Genomic DNA, 21,720 nt, shown 5'->3' with positions numbered 1-21,720 from the left:
TCTGTATTACTATGTACTATTCCCCATATCCATCATTTTAGATTCCTACTACCTCTGGATCAGCTAATATGTAATGTGGAATGGTCTTCTTTCTGTTCTGCTCTGCTCGGAATTTCTTATATCCCTAAGATGAAAATTTGTCTTCAAGAGCAGTTCCTCATAAGTACATTTGTTTTTCCATGTAGCAAACAAGCAGATGGGAAAAAAACACATCTGAGATAGAAGCCCATAGGAAATTCTCTTCTTTTGATTACCCATTCCTTGGAGCCCTGTCTTGGTTTATGTTCAGAGCTGCCCAGTTATCTCTTTCTGTAGTATCTTGAGAGACGTTTGTCACTTGTCTCTCCCTTTTGCCCACTCATAGACCGAAGGGCACAGTGTCTGTTACTTCATGCTTGTATAATCTTCTTCCAGCCCCAGCAACACAGTCTAGTTGGCAGCCAGAAACCCCGTGAAGTTAGTCATTCTGTCACCTTTTTCTCAGGTAAAATATTTCTGTGTTTTAAAGAACACAGTGCTTCTGTGTCAGCGTTGAAGAGAAGGAGCCTTGCTGCGGTACGTATGGTATCCACAGTGTTGCTAGGAAAATCATGTATAACTGCTTGGTGTCTGTGCCCTTGAGCGTAGGTTCTACCAATTCCCAAGTAGGCACCATGCCATCTGAACAGATGGGCATTAGTGTAAGCGTTGGATATAGATGGTATGGACATGATTCCCAGTTACAAATGATACAGAAACGTTGTCTAGCCTGAACTTCCTCCTCTGATTTAAAGAATAAAACGTTAATACAGTTCAGTGAAGAACTAGCTTTACAATACTAGCAATTTAAGTTTTGGACCAACTATGTCATTTACACTGTTCAATAAGGATGAAAAGATACTTGCAGAAATTTGGCTTTAATTTTCAGAGAAGTTCCCATGTACAATAAAAGTACACCTTCTGGGGCCTTTACCATTTTCATATGAATTATTTATACTGATAGGTCACAGGAAAAGAAATGATGGATTTTTTTTTTCTATGACCACAAGTAAGGATAACAATTTGTCAAAAATCGCTGAGCTTCATGTAGCTCACCAGACATCTCTGCTCCCTTGTCTAAAGGGGTGGCTATTTTGGGTGAAAGGATCTTTTCTTCTATTTCTCCTCTTTCCTTGTATCTTTCAAATAAACCTTACAAGTAGACACAATGGAGAAACCATGTTTAACCCTTTTCTAGTTATTGCTGACAACAAGGTGTTTTCTTGCTTGTGTGCTCTAAGAATTTTCCCATTTCTTGCAAGGATTCTTCTAGAGCTCACCAAATATGATTTCTTCTCTATTGGCAGAGTTTCTGTGAGTAGGAGGCCATGGGAGGCCATGTATTGAAGATTTGGGTTTTTTTTTTTTTTTCAGGAGCCTCTTCTACTCTGCATCATAACTTGAGATGGAATAAGATGGAATAAGATGCATCCTGAGAAGTGTGCAATGGTCAGCAATGATCTGAATTTCAAAATTAGTATCAATGGGAGAAGAAGTGGAGGCCTCATTGGTCTTATGTGACTGGAGAAGTTATGTAACTGTGGTCCTACATATAATCCCGTAGGAAGGAGGTTGTGTTGGAATTCAGCTGTGGGGCCTATCCCTGAGTGGTCTCTGCAGTGTTGAGGATATGACCTAAATCCTATTCATCTCCTCTTTTTTATAACACAAAGGGATTAGAATATGTATTTATACTGGAGGTCAGCTCCTTCTCCACATGATCAGATTATTTATCTTCTGCATCCTGCCAAGAGTGAACATAGTGCCATTTGTTTGTTTATTTGGTTTTTCCAAACTATCTTTTAAAATAATTTCTTAGGGGAAGAAGCATTCCCCAGATTGTTAGTTTTCTTACAGCATGTCTAGTCCAGATAATCTCAACAAAAAGTTGGTGTTAGCAGGATCATCCACTGAGGTCCTGGCTCTTGTTCTGTCTGTACAGATGTTCCCTAGACTCTTATCCTGTCTGGATAATAGGAAGCGAGCCTAGTAAGCAACTGTGGAGCGTGTTAGCATAATTCACGTAATTCGCGGGACCTCAGCAATCTGCCTGAAGTTGCAGATTCTAAAAATAGAGCAACAGATTCCGGACAGCTTAATTTTACCTGCTGCTTTGCCCTTATCTCCTTAATAGGCACCTAGCAAGTATCTTTTGTTGAGAGAGAATCTCTCATTCAAGCGGTTTTACTTTTCACTGGGGGATTAGGCCAGGGTTTTAGCTATCTACTTCAGTAAAGCATCTTGTGTGTGTGAGTATGCTGATGTTAAAACTTCATAGTTCCATGTAGCTTTTAGGGTTTCTCTTTTCTTTTGTGTAAACAGAGAGGAACAGACATTAGAGAGGAATAAATTAAGTAAATGAAATTCTGTAGTTCTTTAAATTTTCGATTCAATTTTTCTAATTAGGCAAATATGTTCAATAAAGGTGAGACAGTCTTGCTTCTTTAAGGGGTTGCAGGTTGTAGGGGAAGATGGAAAGAGTTTGCCCTCTTGGCCAGTGTACTTCCATGCTGCCTACAATGTCATTAGTATGCTGAGGCCTTTCGCCAAGACAAAAGAAAATTATTCATGTTGAAGTGAAAATAGCACATGAGAAGGAAAATCAAAAATATTTATGGCAATAGGTTGGTAAAACAGCAACTTGGGTTTTGTTTTTTCATCTTCCAGGGTTATCTACTATAATCCTAGGAAGTAACATGAGCCCAGAGTCTCAAATGCACCTTGCCTATTTGGTTCTCTGTATTACTGGTACTAGTTTCTTTGTGCCTCAGTATTTCAAAAATGAAGGATATTGCTTCCCTTTTCTCCTTCTAGCCTCTCTAAAGACATACAGTGCAGTGAAGCTCTCAAGCTTGCTTGGAGCCTTAAGGTCAAACTGTAGTACAAATAACCTGCTAATGAGAGGGAAGGAAATGGAAAAAAAATGGAATATTACATAGCATTTATGGAAACATCAACAAAGCTAAGAGGACAATAAAAACTTTTTAGAGAGATAGTGGGTAAGATTCGCAAGAGGAGTTCTTCATTTAGGGATGCATATGTCCTGTTCACTCCAGGTCATTGAATTTTATATGACCTAGGTTTTTACTATTTGCACATATTGGGAAAGGTCTAGATTTAGGAAGTTTTATAGCTTTATTTGAGAGTAAAGAGAGCTGCACTGAAAATGATCAGCTGCTGATGTTATCTCTGGGCTGGGAGTAACATTAGTTCTGCTTTTAAAAGTTCATCAAGGAATCTTACTAGGAACTTTTTCATCCTGTGAAAGCACTGAGGAAAAAAAGTTGTTTTTTGGATATTCCTTTTCCTGAATTGCTTTTCTGGATATGTGTTTTATAGGATACATGCCTTAAAAAGTAAGCACTAGTGATTGCTTCTTTGCTGAGCTGCAGGAGTTTGTGACTGGTAGACCAAGTTTTGACTGGTAAATTGGGACATCTTTCAGAACATCGTAGGCATTCATATTCTGAAAACCGAGCCTATTTTAGATTCCTTCTGTAGGATCCCAAAATATGAGCCACCCAAAACCATTAGCTACTTTTGAAAAGCTTTGCCTACTTGCCTGAGGACAGTAGGGCTTTAAAAGGCACACGAAGCTATTAGACTTGCTGTTACTTGCTTCGAATATACTGAGTTACAGGTTAGAATTGGACCACGAAGTCCTTGCTCAGTTCATAGTTATTACTGTCAATGCTACAGTGCTGCAGTTTTTGACCTACCTCCAGTTGAAGGTTAGCAAATGTCTGGTTATTTATAACCAGCAAGCACAGATCTTGTCTTTTCATGTAGCAGGTACTGCACACAAACATATTTTAATATAATTTTCTTGGTTGTGAATGTAGCTATCTGGCCTTTGCATCAGTCAGCAAAACTGGTATGTCAGGTCTCGTCCAAAGCAATTCAGCAGCAAAGACTTGATATTTAAGGCAGAACTTGTGTGAGATTGATGGATTGCATTGCATTTCACAGAAATAGTACATATAAGTGCAGCGAGGTTAAACATGCTGCAAGAAGGAGTGGGACAACAGTTTCCACTCACACGCCAACAGAATTTCAGAGACAGACAAACTATATCTAACAGGTTTTCTATGGTTCTGTTAGTTTGAAAAATGTGAAACTTGACAAACTTTTTATATGGGCATCTTCTTGAAACTTGGCGTGACTTTCTTTTGAAGCCTGGCTCACATTCAGATGGAAATTGGAGTTTCTTTCATTCCATTATTTTACTTCTCAGTAAGTTATCAGCTCCTGGGCTGGTTTCTTTCTGAAAGTTCTTACACAGATTAGCTGTTCAACATTTTCTGAATCTTGCACACCCCCGTAGTTTCAGAATGAGCCATCCTCCTATGCAGAAGGTGTCTGAGCTACTGTTCAAAGTCAGACAAAAACGAACACCCTGGGAAGGTTTTTAACTTTATATTGCACGGTTCTTTAGTTGTCTGGGTACATATGATTAAAAGGGTTTCAAAAGCTGTGAAAATGCACCATGAGTCCAAAGAACTGCAGTTTTTAGATTTTTCTTGAATCCCTCAATAGAGAAACATTCAAAATATTCAATTGCCCCGGCTCTTTCATACATTCGCAAGCTCTGATCAGTGTGAAAGGAGAGACGAGGGCCGTGGCTGCTTCCCTGCCGCGTACTCTCCGTGGAGCACCGTACGCAGCAGGGCTGGTGACGGGCTGCGGGATGTTTCTGTCAGAAACCAGCTGAGGGGACAGGATGTCTGGGGAAGAAGCGGTGAGAGTCCTCAGTTCCGGCACGTTCAAGGCTCACCTTTCTCCTCGCTTGCTCTCAGGGAGCAGCTACGGTGATCCCTGTTTTTGTGAACCACGCGGTGAAAATGTGGTTTAACCAAATCCACTGCTGTGCTTGGGTGGCTGCTCAACAGCTACCCAGATACTTGGTAGCTTGGATGACCCTGCTGGAGGCAGTGAAAAGCTGATGCCCTATTTAGTTGGCCCCTTCTTGCCTCTGATGGGGTCTGCTGGTTGGTCCCTGCGAGCACTCAGTTCCTGTGTGTCACTGGCAGAATAAACATGGCAGTTATGGACATGCTCTGTTACACAAAATACCCTGTTCGTGTTTTTTACATGCTCTGCATGGTTCGAATACCTGAAGCTGTAGCATTTATAACAATTGTGAAGTAATTTGAAGTTTTTTTAGATTTTTTTTTCCATTTGGAGCTATGGACAGCTTGACAAAGCTATCCTTGTCAATGCATTAACTTGGGATCTCTCAAAATGTGTGATGGATTCCAATTTGACCTGCTCTGCTGGAAGGCCAGTGTTACTGTAGAATATGCAGAGAATAAGCCAAGTGGTTGCCTTGTTCACAGGCTAGGTAAGGCTTATTTCCATATTGGTAGAAAGGACATTTTGGAATTGCTCTGAACTTTGAACACCCGCTGAAAGACAGCTGCAAATATTAGTTAGCAGCATGCTTTGGGAAACACATATGGTTTAAGGTATCCAGTTGTCTTCATTCAACCTTTATTCCCCATGGAGTCAATTACTCTGAATTAAAAAAAAAAAAAGTTACCAGGATTTGACCAATGAAATACTTAATCTTTTTAGGTTCTTTTAAGGTTCTTATATGCCATATATATAATAAGTAGTAATATATGTAGTAATACAAGAAATTTTGGAAAAACAGTCAGAAATATCCAAAGGACTGCTCTTCTGGTTCTCTTGTCCAATGCTGGAGTCTAGATCCGTCTCCTCCCCTGGCTAACAGGTTTCCCGAGGGAAGATGGAAGCCCTGGCAGTTGGTACCAGGGCTCCGGGGACAGAGCAGCTCTCAAGTTCTGCCTGAGACTGTAGCGACGGGTAATGTCTGAGGGCCCTCTGGGCTGTGGCATGCACTAGGCAAGGGGTCTGGTGTTGGAAAAGGAAAAATCCATTGCCGTGGATTATTACTGACAATATTTTAGCTTTTTTGACAGCAAGGGAATGAATAGTTCTGAGAGTGGCAGTCTTTAAAGTACTGATTTAGAAAAAAGTAGTGAAATCAGAGAAAGGAACTGCTCTTCTTTCCCTATAAATGACCCTGGTTTATCAGGGCTCCGGTGAGTTGGGGAAGGAGCACTCGGTGTCCCAGCTTTTTTTGTGTGGAGGGAAACAAGAACCTGCTTTGCACAAGCACAGAACTCACATCCTATAGTCTTCAAACAGCCACTGAAATGGATCCCCATTTCTGAGAGAAAATGCGGCTTTGTTGTGTGTTTTAGCTGGATATACAACTTTTGGAGTTCATCTCCTCTTCCATCTGCCTGCAAAAATATCTTGGGTGTTTGTTGAGCTTTTGTTCTGTGCTAGTAATTTTGACTTGCCTTTATTCCTGCAGTTTTTCCACTATGAAAGTTGACATATAAGTAATTAAGTAAGATGCTTTTTACATATCTGTAAGTTCTGCTGCCAAAACCCAGCAAATCCCTCTTTTTATCTTAGTGCATAAATTGCTTCTAATATGCAACACATTTTTAATTTAGCCCTCGCATCCGCATTATTACTATTTAAATGCCATAGTATATCTGTGACACTGTTTGATGTATTCTGGATAGGAAAGGGGTTCTGCTGAAGCCGGATCAGATGTGACTCCATATGGCGCTGTTGTGTGAGGCTAAGGCGCTTGCCAGTTCCGATTTGGAACATGACATTCAATGCAAATATATTGTGATACAACTGCCATGCGAGGATTGGAGCTGATTGCTGCGTGTTCTGCTGGTTACGGGCAGATCCGTCACAGTGCTGCAGTTAGGCAGCCTGCTCTTGCCCTTAATGCTCAGTGAGATAAGGGTGCTCTGTGCACTCAGCTCCGTGGCGTTCTCATTTCTCCTCCCCGTGAGGGTGCAGTGCACCGAGGGGGTGCGCGGCTTGCCTGAGAGGGGGCTTTGCTCCGCACAAGCAAGATGCCTCACGTGCAGTGCTTTGGCGGGTGCTCTGATAATGTGGTACTGTCCGTAGCTCTGCTGGGGCAAAACAAAATATATATGTGTTTGTTCCACTTACTGAGTCCCTGCTGCTGGAGCTGGCTCCTAAAGATCCAAACGGCGCAGGAGTAGCTCTGTAAGGGTAGGTGAGCGTCAAGGCACAGTCTGCCTGGAGGTTTGGGGCGCTGTCATTAAGGGTGTCTCTTACAAACATTGGCACCAGAGCCTTCGAAGGGACCAGGTGGTTGGTGGGTTGTTTTCTTCCCCTTCCTCCCTTCCAATAGCAGCTCGCAGGCCAGAGTGACGCATGGCAGAGCACGCTGTACTTTTCAAAGGCCACACATGCCTACGGCAACGTGCAAGGCACTATAGCTTTTCCTGCCCCTTCTCTGCTGCAGGCTCTGCTACACTTTTATGCTTCTTTTTCTCTATGCATTGCAGTGATAAGTGCTTCCAGAAGACCCTTGTAAATACTGTGTAAGAGTTGCCTTCCTTGTGCATTTTGGCATAGTCAAGCGTCTTCTCTCATAGTGTTTTTCTGTGTTTGTTCCTCCTTTATCTTGCATATTAGCACCCTCATGGCTTCTTCGCTGTCTTTTGTTCTAAGCTGTGATGTGCACGGTTCATCCTGGAAATAAAATCTATATCAGAAGTGTTCTTAAACCAACTCTATGGAGGCAAAAATAAATCCTCTATATTTCAGGCGATGTATCATTACTCTTCATGCAGTATGCAGCTGTGTCCAAGATAAGAATCTGTTCAGAGTTGTTCCTAATAGGATGGGAAAATCACAGGCAGTAGTGTGGTATACAGCAGAGCGTCTCCTAAAAAGAAAGGATCAAAACAAGGGATCACACGTAACATTTAGAACACTTACTGTATCCTGTTGTTCATAGTCACAAGAGAGGTATATCAAAGTCACAAGTGACATATAAACAAATGACTTGTTTAGAAGACCCTGAAGCAGGGTTAAGATGCTATTTATGAGAAACCATTACATTTTTTCCTGTTGCATTAGAACTTTTTAACATTCACTTACATGTTAAAAAATATTGGTAAAAAAACAAACAAGCAAAAAAATATAAATCCCCCAGCGGCACATGGACCTCAAAAGAACAGATGCTGATTAGGTCATCTTGTTAGTGACTTAAGAACGTCACTGCTGGTGGGTACAGAACTGACAGCCTATGCTGGAGAATGTGTCACGGGGACGTTACACAGGCTGCTAGGAAACAGGCAGTGTGGAGCTTGAGAGAGAAATCTGGGTTCCTGGAAACTCTTATAGAAGCCTGAAAAACTGTTCCGTTGTGAATAACAATACAGAAGGCCTGAAATAAAATTTATTTTCTGTGGCTAGCTGGCAAGGGATACTGAGAAAAATGTCTGACGTTTTCAAGCTGTGTACAAATTGAAAAGGCTGTTACTCTGAAATCCACATGATAAAAGTCTTCAGATGATAGAATATTTTAAGTCCTTCTTAAGGGAACTGAGCTTGTTGGCAGATGCTGCTTGACACAGTTATGGCTGCAGAAGAGAGGTATAAAGTTAGTGGCTTGTGTGTTGACAGCTGTGGAGCTATGTTTTGTGCAAACCAGTATTGGACATGACTTGCAATTTAATCCGGTTTTTAATGATGTGCCACCTGTGGGGTAGGAGATGGCTCTGTTCTGCGGTGTACGGTGCTATTTCCAGAGAGGGCCACTGCAAAGTAGGGTGTGAGAGGCTCCATGCTAGACGTAACAGTGACACTGATGCGGAAGGAGTCGAAAAAGAAGGTTCCCATAGAAGGAGGATCATGGCAGCAGAGGCTCCTACAGCCCTAAGCTTCCCGTAATTTGCAGTCACAGCCTTTCCCCTCGTGCCCTCTCTGCCTAATCTGGCTTGTTGCAGCTGCCCACTAACTCAAGTGACAGATAATCAGGGAACTGGGCTTGACATTTCTAGCCATTGATGATCACATATAACAAAAAATTGCAAGGGCTTTTTGCAGGCGAAGTCTGAAATCTGAGTATTGCTCGCTGGTTGAATATTGTGTCATGAAGGATGACACTTGCTTTCACTTGCACTGGCAATTTTTTTCTTGTGCTAGTTTGCATTGTATTAATTAAAAATAATATTACTTTTAATATTACTGCCAGTCTCTTCTCTCAAATTTACGTCAAGACTGCAAAGAGCATATGATTAGCCTTGGAGATGATGAGTTTTAAATAAGTGTGAGAGTTTTTATTTTTATTTTTTCAGACTTCTGTGTTGCATGTTTTCTTTTGTCCTGCTAGTGGTTTGAAGGGTAGAAGCTTAAAAAAGAATTTACAACTGCAAACTGAAATTGTCGTATAGCTGCCTGGAGCTCAACCGTTAAATAAAACACAAATTAAGCAGTGCTGAGTTGATCTTTGAACCTCCTCCTGTATCACTACTCTTCATTTGTCGCATGGTGCTCTGTGTGCTATTGTGGTAACTGTCACTGTAAAGGCAAATATTTGAGGAAACGCATGTTGCTCGCTTTGCCTGTCCTACTGCATGCTCATGCAGCTTAGCAATGGGCCTGGCCTCCAGCTGTTCCAGAGAAAGGTGTTGGAAATGCTTCACTGGATACCATCCCTGGCAGGGCTGCACTCACAATTGTCTGACCGCTCCATGTGCTTGTTTTTCTGCTCTTTAGATAGGTTTATCACAGTTTGTTTTATTTTTGCACAGAATTTTGTCTCTCTCTCTCTTTTTTTTTTTTTTCTTTTTTTTTACTGTCTTCTTCTGTCTTTGTGTGGAATTTGAACTTTGCATATACTGGAGCAAAGCTCAGCTTTACATCTACTGTTCATTCACAAAACTTTACCATTGGAAATTTGGGTCTTTGCAGTCTTTCTGACTACATTTTCCTGCGCAAAACTTGCATTTCAGTTAAAAAGAACAAAATCTGTCTGTTTTGGTGTTTTCTGTTTTTTTTTTTTTTTCCCATCACCATGGTATCTTGGTACTCAGTAATTTTGCAGACTGAAAAAGAGCAAGCTAAGTTTAGTAAGGCAATAGAGACAGATCAAACGCTTATTTGATGATCCAGCACATTTTCAGAATCCTGGCATGGTGGCCTCTTGGTAAAATGTATGTAAATGAATTACGCTGAGCACAACATTACCATGGGTGTGAGTAAGACAGAATCACCTACCATATTCTTCATTGGACTATGTTCTCCATCAAAAAAAAAAAAAAAAAGGGTGGCATCCTGAGCACTCAGGAAACAGTGAAATTAATGTAGCTTGGGGTAGTGCTGACTTATATAGTATCATCTTGAAAGTTGCGAAAAATGTGAGCAATAGGCAAGCGAATCTCCCTTCTGATTCAATCAGGTTCAGTCAAATGAATTCCTTGGTGAACTCTCCTCTGCCCCATTTTCGTGGAAGAGCAGCTCAGAGCTCAGCAAAAGTAGCTACGATGTGGAAGTTGCTGGTGCCTTTGCTAAATCACTTGCATCAGGATTTGCTGACACTGGTACCCATATTTACTGTTGCCTCATTTCCAGAAAGATTCTGTGGCTATTAAGAGTAAGCAGACATGATAGAAAGATGACAGAACCTGTCAGTTATTACAGTATTTTGAGAATGAAGTAGGCATGTTGTATGCAAAGGACAATGAGTTGAGTTTCTTGGTTAAAAAAAAATCTTCTGGTTGCAAATGGTCAGGATGCATGCTTTAAAACCAAGCCTCTACTTGACTGCTGGTCCACTCTCTCTTTTGCTATTTCTGCTTAGATAAATTCAGTTCTCTTAGAGTTCTATTTCCATCAGTTATTTAAATGTTTCTGCCAAGCAAAGTTGTGTAAACAACAAAATGTACAAAAATTAGCTAAATGTTCTGCTCTGAATTTGTCTAAGACTGATTTTCTTTTTCTATTGCTTCTTTTATTGGTTTAGCTCCTGCTTTGATTTGGGAAAGTTGTAGTGTGATGAGGAGCGGATTTGCTAGTTGAGCAAATGGGAAAGTGAGAAGGGGGAGGATTGACATAAATTAGAGACTAAAGAATATGGATAGAAAAAGATATCCTGATTAGATGAAGAAATGGGTAGGGGAAGCATGAACTGATAGTCATAGAATGTGGAAGAGAATCAACTAATTTAAAGGAATTAAGTTTTAATAATAATATAAGAAAAACCTTTGGCTACGTTACTGTGATGGCACCATGCTTGAAAATCTACAGAAGTACAGACACTGAATGGAAAGAACCAATCCTCATTTTTTCACCTATTTATCAGCTTCAGGGCCAATTGGTGGAGTGCAGTTATTTTCTTAGGCCTTCGTGTTGGGATGATGCAAGACCATGCTCCAGGATTTTTTTTTTTTTTTTTTTTTGGTATTTGCAACCATCATCCCTAAAAAGATTCCCAGATCTTGTAATTTATGCAGATCTTGTTCTGAAAGCAGAGGCTTTCTTCAGAGATGACTGTTAGATCTGTTTCAGTTAGTTGATATGCTAGGGCTATATTTTTCTTGCAAGACGTGCAATTTTTGATTGTCTTCACTGTGCTGGGTAGACTTGGTTGATACTGTGGAAAGTAGCATCAAAAAAAATCCTTTAGGACAAATTTTGGAAAGTGAATCTTAGTTTCCTCCAGGAAGATTTTGCAAATTTGGGTGACATTCATAGTGTTGTTGATGAAAGTCTAATCCCCAAAGCGAAGATGGTTTGTATTGTAGTTATGACTTGACATTTGACTTGAAATATCAACATTCTGGATGAAACTGGATCAAATCAGACAGCTTATGGAGGAAGTTCACTTTCTACATGCTGATATCCTTCTTTACTGAGTCCTTCACTATTCTGAGGATGATATTGGAAAGTGTGAAAAAAATAGTGTCTTTTCCTTTTGTCCTATCCAGGCTTTAACACTTCAGTAGAAGGCAGAGAAAGGGAAGAAATTGGCCCTGTGTGGAGAGTGAAAGTAGAGAGGTAGATGTTATTGCCAAACCAGCATATGAAGTGCTGCAAATCCTCCTTTTTTGCAGGAATTCCACCTAATGAGATATTCAGCCTGGGATGTGGGATGTTTGTATCACCCTGCTACAAATATAAAAGTGAAAATGAAGATTTCATGAGGGGAACCTACAAGTTGAAGTACCACACGAGGTTGTTTAACACAAAGCAAGTCTGCTTAGGAATTGCTGTAATACAAACAGTAGAATAATAAAATAGCTGAGCAAATTCTCTTTTAGAAACAGGCAGAATACAGCTTTAATGCAGTTTCTTTCCTAGCTAACTCATGGGAAGGAAGCTGCATAATTTACTTCTATGATTTACAGCAGCATTCAGATACCACAATGATGATGCACATAAAAGCTTATATAGATTAACAAATGTATTAAACTTTATGAGTGGGATACAGAAGACTGTCTAAATATTCAATATTTCTATTAAAAAGTGCAATATTCATTTTGCTTGATCTTTTTAATGGATAGTCTTGAGTAAGAGAATGGAACCTATCTTTGTGCTTTGAACTGGTGTAACTAAAGTACAGATAACTCCCCAAAAATGTATTACCCCATCAAAGGAAAATGGACTTTGAGTAAATGAAATGTTAAGGACTTTCTTGTGAGGTTTGTATGTAGGTTTCTGGATAATCTTCATCAACTGCAATGGCTTTTAATTAAAAGGAATGAAAACATTGTTATTGATACTAGGCAACTAATGCATTTTTTGAATCTCATGAAGTGACAATATGCTAACTAAAATAATTGACAAAGTACTAGTTATGTGTGGATGAAGACATTTGTTCTATCATCAGGTGTGTTCACCATCTATGGTCCAAGTCTCTCTCTGTTGCCAAGGTGAAAGATTCAAACTAAAATGCTAAGACTGCAGGAAGAGGAACATTCAGCAAAGTTCTGTACTGCTGCTTCTCTCCATCCACTTTCAGCAGCTAAGAAAAGGTCCAGCTCCTCCTGAACTGCAGTGAGGAGATGCACTAACTTCAAGAGGAACAGCTTCAGTATTAGAGTAGGGAATGCAGATATTCCCCAACTTTTGTTAAGCTGCTGACAACAAAAGGTAGCTGTAGCAGATGGGATAGAAAAGCCCTTATTAATGGATGCTTTCTGCTTCTCTCTTTTGGTGGAGACTAAAGGCAAGAAGGATGAGCCTAAAGGAAAGAGTACTGGGAAGGAGAAGCGGCATTCAGGGCATGCCAGGTTCATGCCTGTAATGCTAGTTATTAGAGTTGGTTGGGGACCAATGGATTGAAGAGTTCCAGGTCTTAGAAAAGTTGCTGTAGTGATCCTGTACCTCTGGAAATTCGGTTCATCATTACGCATTTGAGAATTTTACTCTAGGTTTCTGAAGGAGGAGGTAGTCAAATAAAACAGGCTTATCAGCAAAGAGGAGGTAAAACCATTAACAGAGCCTAAAGCAGTGGAAATATATATCTTGTCGCAGTTTCAGTGGGTGTTTGGGACACTGAACATCTTGTTGGATGAACTGTCAAAGTGAAGAGAGATGAAGTGACGTGCATGATATAATTAATTTAGATAGGCATGTTTGATGACCAGAGTGAATCTTCATGAAACTTTGAAGGTTTATGTTTCTATGTATGTCGTGGTAATTATAGGTTGTAACTTAAGTGCAAAAATTCTATCAAACCGGAACGTTATGTAAGAAAAATTGTGCCAGGGAGGGATATTCACGTGTCCTTCCTTATGGAGCTGAATTTGGTGCAGAACTAGGAGACTAAGTTCCCTGTGAACCCAAGAAGCTAAAGGCTTCTTGTGCGTAACGAGTCAGAGCAGAAGTTCGAATCTCTAAACCAGTTTCTCATAGAAACTAGGCTTATAGCATAAGCACCCAAATTAAGATGTCTGAAGAAGACTGTGTGAATGCCATCCTACAGTAAATGTTGCCGTAGTCACTAAGCAAGCAAGCTGCATCCCATGAAGTGCTTCGGCCTTATACAATTTGAATGGAGAACTGCTGCATGTGCGGTGTTCTGCTGAAAGCAAAAGAATCAGTCCAATCAGGGCAGTATTTTTATATTTCAAAGCATGATTAGGTTTTTGTGTGTCAGAGCCAGTGAAGCAATATATGCACTAAAGCTTCTCTGTGCTTTGAGTTAAACCCTTTTTAATTTTGATACGCAAAGCTGTGATTCAAGAGCACTCAAGAAGAGCGTTTTGACTTCTAGTAAGCTTTTCCGTGAAACATCTTTTATGCTGCTTGTATTATCCTTTGTTTTTACTGCAGTCACGTTGCATTTCTTTTCATGTGCTCTGCCAGATGTTTGGTATTCAGCCTCTCTTTGCACATTTTTATTAATGGAAAAGGGAAAGCTGTCCTCCTCACCCCGTTCCTCTGTACAGAACTTACATGAAATGGGAATGCTAATTGATATAAATCTACTGCAAAGAGTCTACTCTTAACAGGAAATTAACCTTCCTCAAGTAAGATTACTTTGTTCATACAAAGGTGTCTTATTTCTCTTAAAAAGCAGTTATCATCATCAGCATGATTACATACTTTACAAAATAGGTCTCTGATCTCCTTAATGCCTCATCTTAAATAACAATTAATGTGAATTTTACAGCCACATCTCATGTATTACATGGACACAACTATTTTGTAGGAAATTTTAGGGCCTACCCCTTATCAGCAGAACTACACTGACTTCAACTTTGGCACTCTACCCTACACAGACTAGTGTAAATCTGAAACTGCTGTTAAATCAGATGGGAATCAAATTCTTTCTTTCAAAACTCTCTCCATATCTTTGGAACTGTTAGCATTTCCTGAATACAGAGCAAGATTTCTAATGAGTTCCTCAAAGCTGTAAATCTTTTCATGTCAAATTATTGCTAGCGGTGTTTGCAAAATTAAATCAACATAAAATTTATCTATTGCTTAGTGAGGTCATTGACCAACCAGCTTGCAGGCTGTGAGGTCATGTTGTACTTTCTAAAGGCTTATTAAAGATGTGGTTTGTAATTCATCTTCATTAAATGATTTTGAACCTCAGAATTAAGGTTTTCAAGCCAAGCAGGGATGTCTCATCACAGCTGCATATATTGCATAATGCTATAGAGTGCAGGCTCCAAAGTTGCTGAGAAGAGCCTTGGGAAGTAGGATATAAATGTCAGTGAGTGACAGTTGTGTTACAGCAACAACTCGGTGCAGATTTTCATAGCAGGTTTGACTAAATTTCTTGTCAGCAGGTTTTTAGCTTCCCGTTAAGCCAATTACCAGTTAGGTGGCTTAGAAAGGGATAATATCTTTTTTTTTTTCTTTTTTTTAGTGTATTGAGTGGCACCCTTCATAAATTTCAACCTTCTGGCCCAGTTCAAGTATAGAATGCACTTGGTTGTGGACAGATACCTTCTTTGCTCTCCAGAAGGGCTGCAAACTCTACTTGTCAGAAAATGCAAACACTGAGCAGGTATGGGGGAAAGGGATGGAAGAGAAGCAGGTAGCTGAGATTGCAGATAAAAGCTATTTATCCATCTGATTTTCGTAAATTTGAGGGAGATTTCATTAGATTCTTTCCCTGTTGCTGCTCCATACTGCTGGATATGGATAAGAGAGCTTGATATGAGTGTCTTTTTCTTCACATCAGATAAGGCCAGAGGTAATATATACATTAGATGATTTGCTGGGCTTGCTGCAGGCAGAAAGAATCACCCTTACTTTTATAATATAATTTTATGTGAACCTTACAGTATCAGCATTGTGTTTACAGCAACTGGGTATGAAACATAACGAAAGAAATGTTGTATTTCTGAAGTTTCAAAAGCTTTTTAAAAATAATTTAAAAATACGTTAAGTAAGGTAGGAGCCCTACAGCTTGACTGATATTGTTCATACAGCCTAATGGCAGACCCTTTAAAAAGACTAAACTGTTTCACGGTGGTAACCAAGCGCTGGTAATTTTATATGCAGCCACCCCGTGAAAACCCTTGTAGCTGATTTTATTTTGCTTGTGTCCACCAGAAACCTCAGCAACTGTTGCATTTGCTGTGGCTACACATGCAATAACCACAAAAAGTTGTTTCTAACCCCTGATCAAAGTACTGCCACTACTGGTCACAGTTTAACAATTTTTTTAAGCTCTCACTTTCATTTCGGCTTTTGAAGTACAATAGAATAGGAGTTATTTTTTTAAGAAAACATTTTTCAGCCTTAAACTACTGGAAATGACTGACTCTGTCCTCAGCCTCCTTGAGGCTGGATAGCAGCCCAAGCCACAGGGGGCTAGAGCAACAGGTATCATTAATAATTCCAGAGTTTGATATTCTGTAAGACTCCAATTACTGCAGTAGCCTGAAAATGTGAATAATTTGGCTCACTGTTCACAGTGAAAGCTGGGAAAGCTTCCAAGCTTAAATTTGCAGCGGAAGATATTAACACAATAAAAGTGACTAGAGAAGTTTTCATTTGAAGGCCAAAGATTATCCTTTATTAAACCAGATATGTCTCAGTCTGTCTATATTTCCCTCAAAATCTCACTCTATTTTGGTAACGAGAATTTCTGCTAGCTCTAGGAAGTATCAGGAACATATCGCTTCTGTATCTTCTCTGTTACCATCTTCAGTATCTTTCCTTTTTTCTGCTAGTTTTTGCAGAATCACCCAGAGAATGGATTCTCTGGAAAGCCCCCCAAAGGGAGGGTGGTGCGAAGCGGCGCAGAGCCGTAGCCGCGCGCTCCACGGCGTTCCGCGTGGTGACCTTGTGGCTCTGGCTCTTCCAGTGCCGTGGAGCAGCCCGAGTCGTGACTACGGTGCGTCCTGCCCATCGCTGCCAGGATCATGGCTGCTCTGAAACCCTCCCCGAGGAGTCTTTCCCTGTGTATGGATCTACCTTAGGGAGGATCTGAACCAGAATGTGAAAAGGCAGCATCCACTGCTGAGAGATGATGCTGAGTTAAGGCTTTTTTTAAAGACTATCTTCCTAACTTCTTCAGGATCACAGGAAATACCTCTTAAATTGCCGCAGTCTTCACTTTACCGTACAGTACCTTTGTTTTCCTAACTTTGAAGTGTGTTTTATTTAGTCTGTCTAATGGGAAGCATGCTACAGGGTTTCTGTTGTTGTTTTTTGCTGTTTTTTTTTTTTTTTTTTTTTTTCTGTAGCAAGAATCCCAGGGCGAAATCCCCTTAGCTCTAACAGAACTTTTTATTCATTGTTAGAACAGGATAATGGTGAAAAATCACTACTGTGATAGTCATGAGCTCTGGTGATCTGAGTCCTGGATATAGAAGTCCTCCCTGTCTAAATATTTGGCAGCTATTAACATCCAGCTATTAAATGCCAGGTAAAAGAGTGTTAGTACACGGGGACTGTATGTGTCAGACTGTCAGTATGCCATGACTCCGCATTATAGGAATTTTGCTCCTGATCTGCTCCAGAGGCAACAAGGCCCAGTTAAAGCTCATGTCATTGTGATCTCTATGAAATATTAGCTGTCATCAGCAGATTATGCAGGGGATACCATTCAGGCGTGCTCAGCGTGCAGTCCCAAGGCACAAGCAGCCCTGCAGAATAGTCCACATAGCATCTTCCTGACAGTCCTCTTTCCTAGCACGGTGCAAAACGGGCTGCAGTTCGGCCGGTTGGCCCAGCAGTGGTATCGGCTGCCGCTGCCACCTTCTTGAGGGACCTCTCAGGTGTCCTTCGTGTGTGGAATGAGATTACTGTGTATATGTGAAGGGGTTGTTCGCGTGCTCCTGGTGCCCCAGATGGTGGTAGGATGACGGCGTGCAGCCCTGCTCTGAGACCAGAGAAAATCAAGCGGCCTGCCTAGCCAAAAGGCTGAGCGACACGAGTGTAATTTAATCGTGGGATGTCAAGAACATTGGTGACACATATAATCTCCATAGAGACTCTAGGATTTTGACAAAATGGTAGACCTTCAGTTCAGAAGAGAGCTTATGAAGTGGGAGATTTTTTTCCCATAGGTGGGAAGTTGGCTTGGAAAAGAAACTGGTTAACTATGGAGTTGTGTTTTTGGGAAAGCAGTGGTAGCGGGCGCTCGTTTTTTCGATAGCAGAAGGCATGTTAAAAGGGAGGTGCTGCCAGTGACATACGCTCTGATTGAATTTATTGTCAGATTGACACAGCTGATCTCTTTTCCTTATCTGTTTTCTTGAGTAGAAAAGAGATGACGTGACAGGGACAGTGTAATGTAGACTCACAGCGAGGAAAACAAGGACCACAAGTTGGGTTAGTAAACAGAGCATGGCTGATAGATGCAATTCCATTTTACTGTGAAGTTTATGACAAATGACACATCTTCTCCTGTTGGTGCTTCCCACTATTTTTTTTTCTATTCCTTTTTTGCTTCTATGTGCTTTCCTGTCTGACTTCTTGTTCAGATGAAAGAAAATTAACTTCCAATTGTTTTAAAATCTTTGTTTCTGTTTGTTGTATGTTACATCTATTTTAACACAAACCAAAAGAGTTCAAAGGGGAATGGTTCTAAAAGTGGTCAGTCTCCCCTTCTGGATGCTGATGTTTTTATCTGCTGAAAATTTGACTTTTCTGATCCCTGGTAAAATGCATTTAGAAGGATATGCAGCATCTGTTCATAACTTGACAAACAGATGGAGCTAACTAAGTGAAAAAGCATTTTTGTGCCCATAGTCCCTTTAACGTATTGCCTTCCAGCTGCTGCTTTCTTCAGAAAGGGCATCTTGCAGAAGACATACCGAGTATCTGGATTTCTTCATAATAAGTCCAAACGCCTGCACTGAGAGGCTGAATTAATTACAATACGAAGTTAGCCTGGATGGAGTCGTTTTTGAATAATTTTCTATAATGCATAAACAGACCTAACTAAGCCAACCCAACACGTTTTATGTAGAGAAGAACACCCCTCAGTTTAATGGAATTATTTGAATATACCCACAAAGTAGTGAGTGAAGTGAGTGAAGCTGATCCAGTTTAGACTTTAATTTTTTTTGCGCAGAATTCCCCACAAAAGACCACTCAAGTCATGAGTTGGGCCAAAAGGCAATGGAGCATCATTATTTTGAAAAGGTACAAGTAGGAATTCCTGTATTAGATGGTCATAGCAGTTGCAGTTATAGCATATCTATCTCTGAACATTTGTTTGGACTGTTCTCTTGTGTTGCTTAAATGGAGGTTAATCCTGTTCTTACAGGTGAAAACCATGGATCTAGTTGTCAGTGTGTACAAGAGTTTACAGAGAGGAGGATAGGGAAATAGATTGGCTAGAACTCTTCAACAAAAACTTCTGAGCTCCCCATGTTGAGGTTCTCCTTTCTGTAGCAGTTTTTCCAGGCAGGCCTCGTCTGTGGTTAGGTAGCGTTGGCTGCAGCGCTAGCCTAGAGGAGGATCAGAGATGAGGAGGATCATAGAAGATTAAAATGTTCATACTGCCTATGTCTTTGAGGAGGGGTCTTCATATTATCTTGGTAATCGGATAATTTTCATCCTGATGCTAGTGCTCCCTTCAGGAGAGAACACACCCAGCAGTAATCTATCTAAAAACAAAGGCTCTGGCCAAGCTAAGTTGGGAGAAACCTTTTTGTGAAATAGCTGATTTTCCTATTCTTTTAAATAAATAGAACCCGTGTACTGACAAAAGCAGAAATCTCCTATTTTTTTTTTCTTTTTTTTTAATCTATCACTGCTGCAAGCAGCAAGCACCCCTTTGGCCTTGCTGAGTTTGTGGTTGCACACCTCCTCACTCTGCCCCCCAGGGCTGACTGCAACTAGGCTGCAGATTCTGCTGGTATAAAAGAGCATTTTATTTTTTTGTTTTCTAAAAATCTAACCCTTTTCTCTGCTTACTTGCCCTTGAAAATAAAAGTAACATATATAAAATGATTGCAGAGAAGCAAACAGCTGTTTTTCTGAACCAGGAAAACAAAGAAATTAAAAACCTCTGACGTAAAATTCGGGCTATGTCTCAAAAAATTCTCTCTCCACCATTCTTCTATTCTTTCCCAAGTCCTCAGGCTTGCCATCTGCACACTCACTTGGGGCCAGGATTTGGCTATGTGTGTAATAGTGTAAGAGCTGCAAAACTGTAGGAAAAATTGCTGCCGAAGGTGCTCTGCATTAAAACGGTGACAGCTGAAAGCAAAGGATTTATCTCCTTCCATTGCTGAGTTTACCATGAGTGCTGTTGATATTTTCCTGTATTTTAAGTTGCGCTATTAGGTAGACTCTGTCACTATCGAGAAATATTTCCGATATTTACAATTATAAATCAAACAATTTTCTCTTTCGTAACTGCAGAAACTCCTTAATGGACACTGTGGAATAAACTGGGCTCTGACTTTTAAACATTTTCCATATTGCCTTTTTAGCCTGGGTCCATTAAAGAGTGTGCACAGACTTTTTCTTCCCCATGAGGAGAGCGTTAGCCAAGCAGTGCTGTAGACTGATTCCTCCCTCTCCTGTCTTTTTGGCAGCTGCACATACTGCTTACTGTATGTGGAGTTTGGGTAAATTCCATAGGAATTTACTGGAGTTGCACTGATTTATACCTGGTGGGAATCTTCTTTTTCCAAAACATCGCTGATGCAACGGCAAGGTGGGTTTGCAAAATCATTAACAATGAGCAGTAATGGTCTTTTGTTCTGCAGTAAGTTGGTGGGTCGTTGTTATCACTGGATCAATGTTATCACTATCTTCAGCTTTCGTTATCAGGTGGAAAAAGAATACTTCCAAGAGTATTGGAACAGAAACACCAGTAACAAATACCTTATTCAGTAGTTTTGGGAAGGGTGATGTACCTGAGACCTTGCTGCGAGAAGCAAGCAGCGCCCCTCATTTGCAGTGAAAGGCTGCAGCCCAAAAGCTCCTGTCACTTGGCTGGACTGTGCTACTGATCCTGTGGGTGACACTTCCCGGAGTTATTTCAAATATTGGCTCTTCACCCATGGCTTGGGGCCTGTGGTAGCTGGAAATAGCCGCTTGCGTGATTGAAAGATAGAGGAAGTAGCTTCAGTTATAGATATGTGATACCTATGTCTCTTTTGTAGGAAGAAAGTCTTAATTTTGGTACCCAGGCGCTAATTTATGTGGTAGAAAGATACATTTTATGCTTTTATTTTTTAGAGTAGGAATGTCCCCATTCTGAGATAGCTCACCTCTTTTTGCTGCAGTTATCTATAGTCCACAGTGTCATGGACTAGAAAGATTGTCAGGCCTAACAGGGAAGTCATTGAGTAACCAGTTTTTTGTTTCAGTTGTATGTGATGTGATTCCCTTCCTGCTTCATACTTCAGTTCTGTGTTCTTAGGCAGCTGAGGTTTCACACCCAAAGGCTGTTTTTCTCCAGCCTTCGAGCTGATTCCTGTACAGCGAAGGCTCTGCAGTGAAAGGACTGCAGCAGAGCGCGTGCGATGTGTGGGTAGGGGTGTGTTTGCAGTCGCCTACAGAATGAACGTCATTACGTCCTGATAAAGATGCTCTTGGCCCTTGTGAAAACTCTGCTCTTTATCTTTTGTGTAGCAGCGGGCAGAGAGTAAAAGCAGGGACTGGGAAGGCAGTGGTTTGTTGGAATTAAATGCAACTATGAAAGAACAAATATTATTTATTATTTATATATCTATGATACTGCTTCAGGTGCTGAAGTTTAATGGGATGATCTTCTGCTGAATCTTTTTACTGTATGCAAATGTGCTACTTAGATCTAAAAGCAAGGATCTGTTATCATGCAACACTTCTTATCGCCAGCTCAGTAAATCAGATCTATTTGTGTGGCTTTCAGGATTCTCAGAGTTGTGAGTTAAATTTGGTGCAACAGTCAGTATAGTTCACTGTAAGTTCAAT

The 21,720-nt window shown here is 40.5% G+C and overlaps 1 protein-coding gene across 1 annotated transcript in view; it reads left to right on the top strand.

Moving 5' to 3' along the window:
• PRKCE (protein kinase C epsilon) overlaps positions 1-21,720 on the top strand; it is a 267,657-nt gene that overhangs the window by 35,632 nt on the left and 210,305 nt on the right. The gene's annotated exons all lie outside the window — the stretch shown is intronic.

Source organism: Tinamus guttatus, unplaced genomic scaffold (assembly GCF_059628265.1).
Source record: "Tinamus guttatus ecotype Peru unplaced genomic scaffold, ASM5962826v1 Tinamus_guttatus_pri_ptg000208l, whole genome shotgun sequence".
Taxonomy (NCBI): Eukaryota; Metazoa; Chordata; class Aves; order Tinamiformes; family Tinamidae; genus Tinamus; species Tinamus guttatus.
Note: the sequence above shows the minus strand (reverse complement) of the source record. Positions and strands in the feature narration are given on the sequence as shown.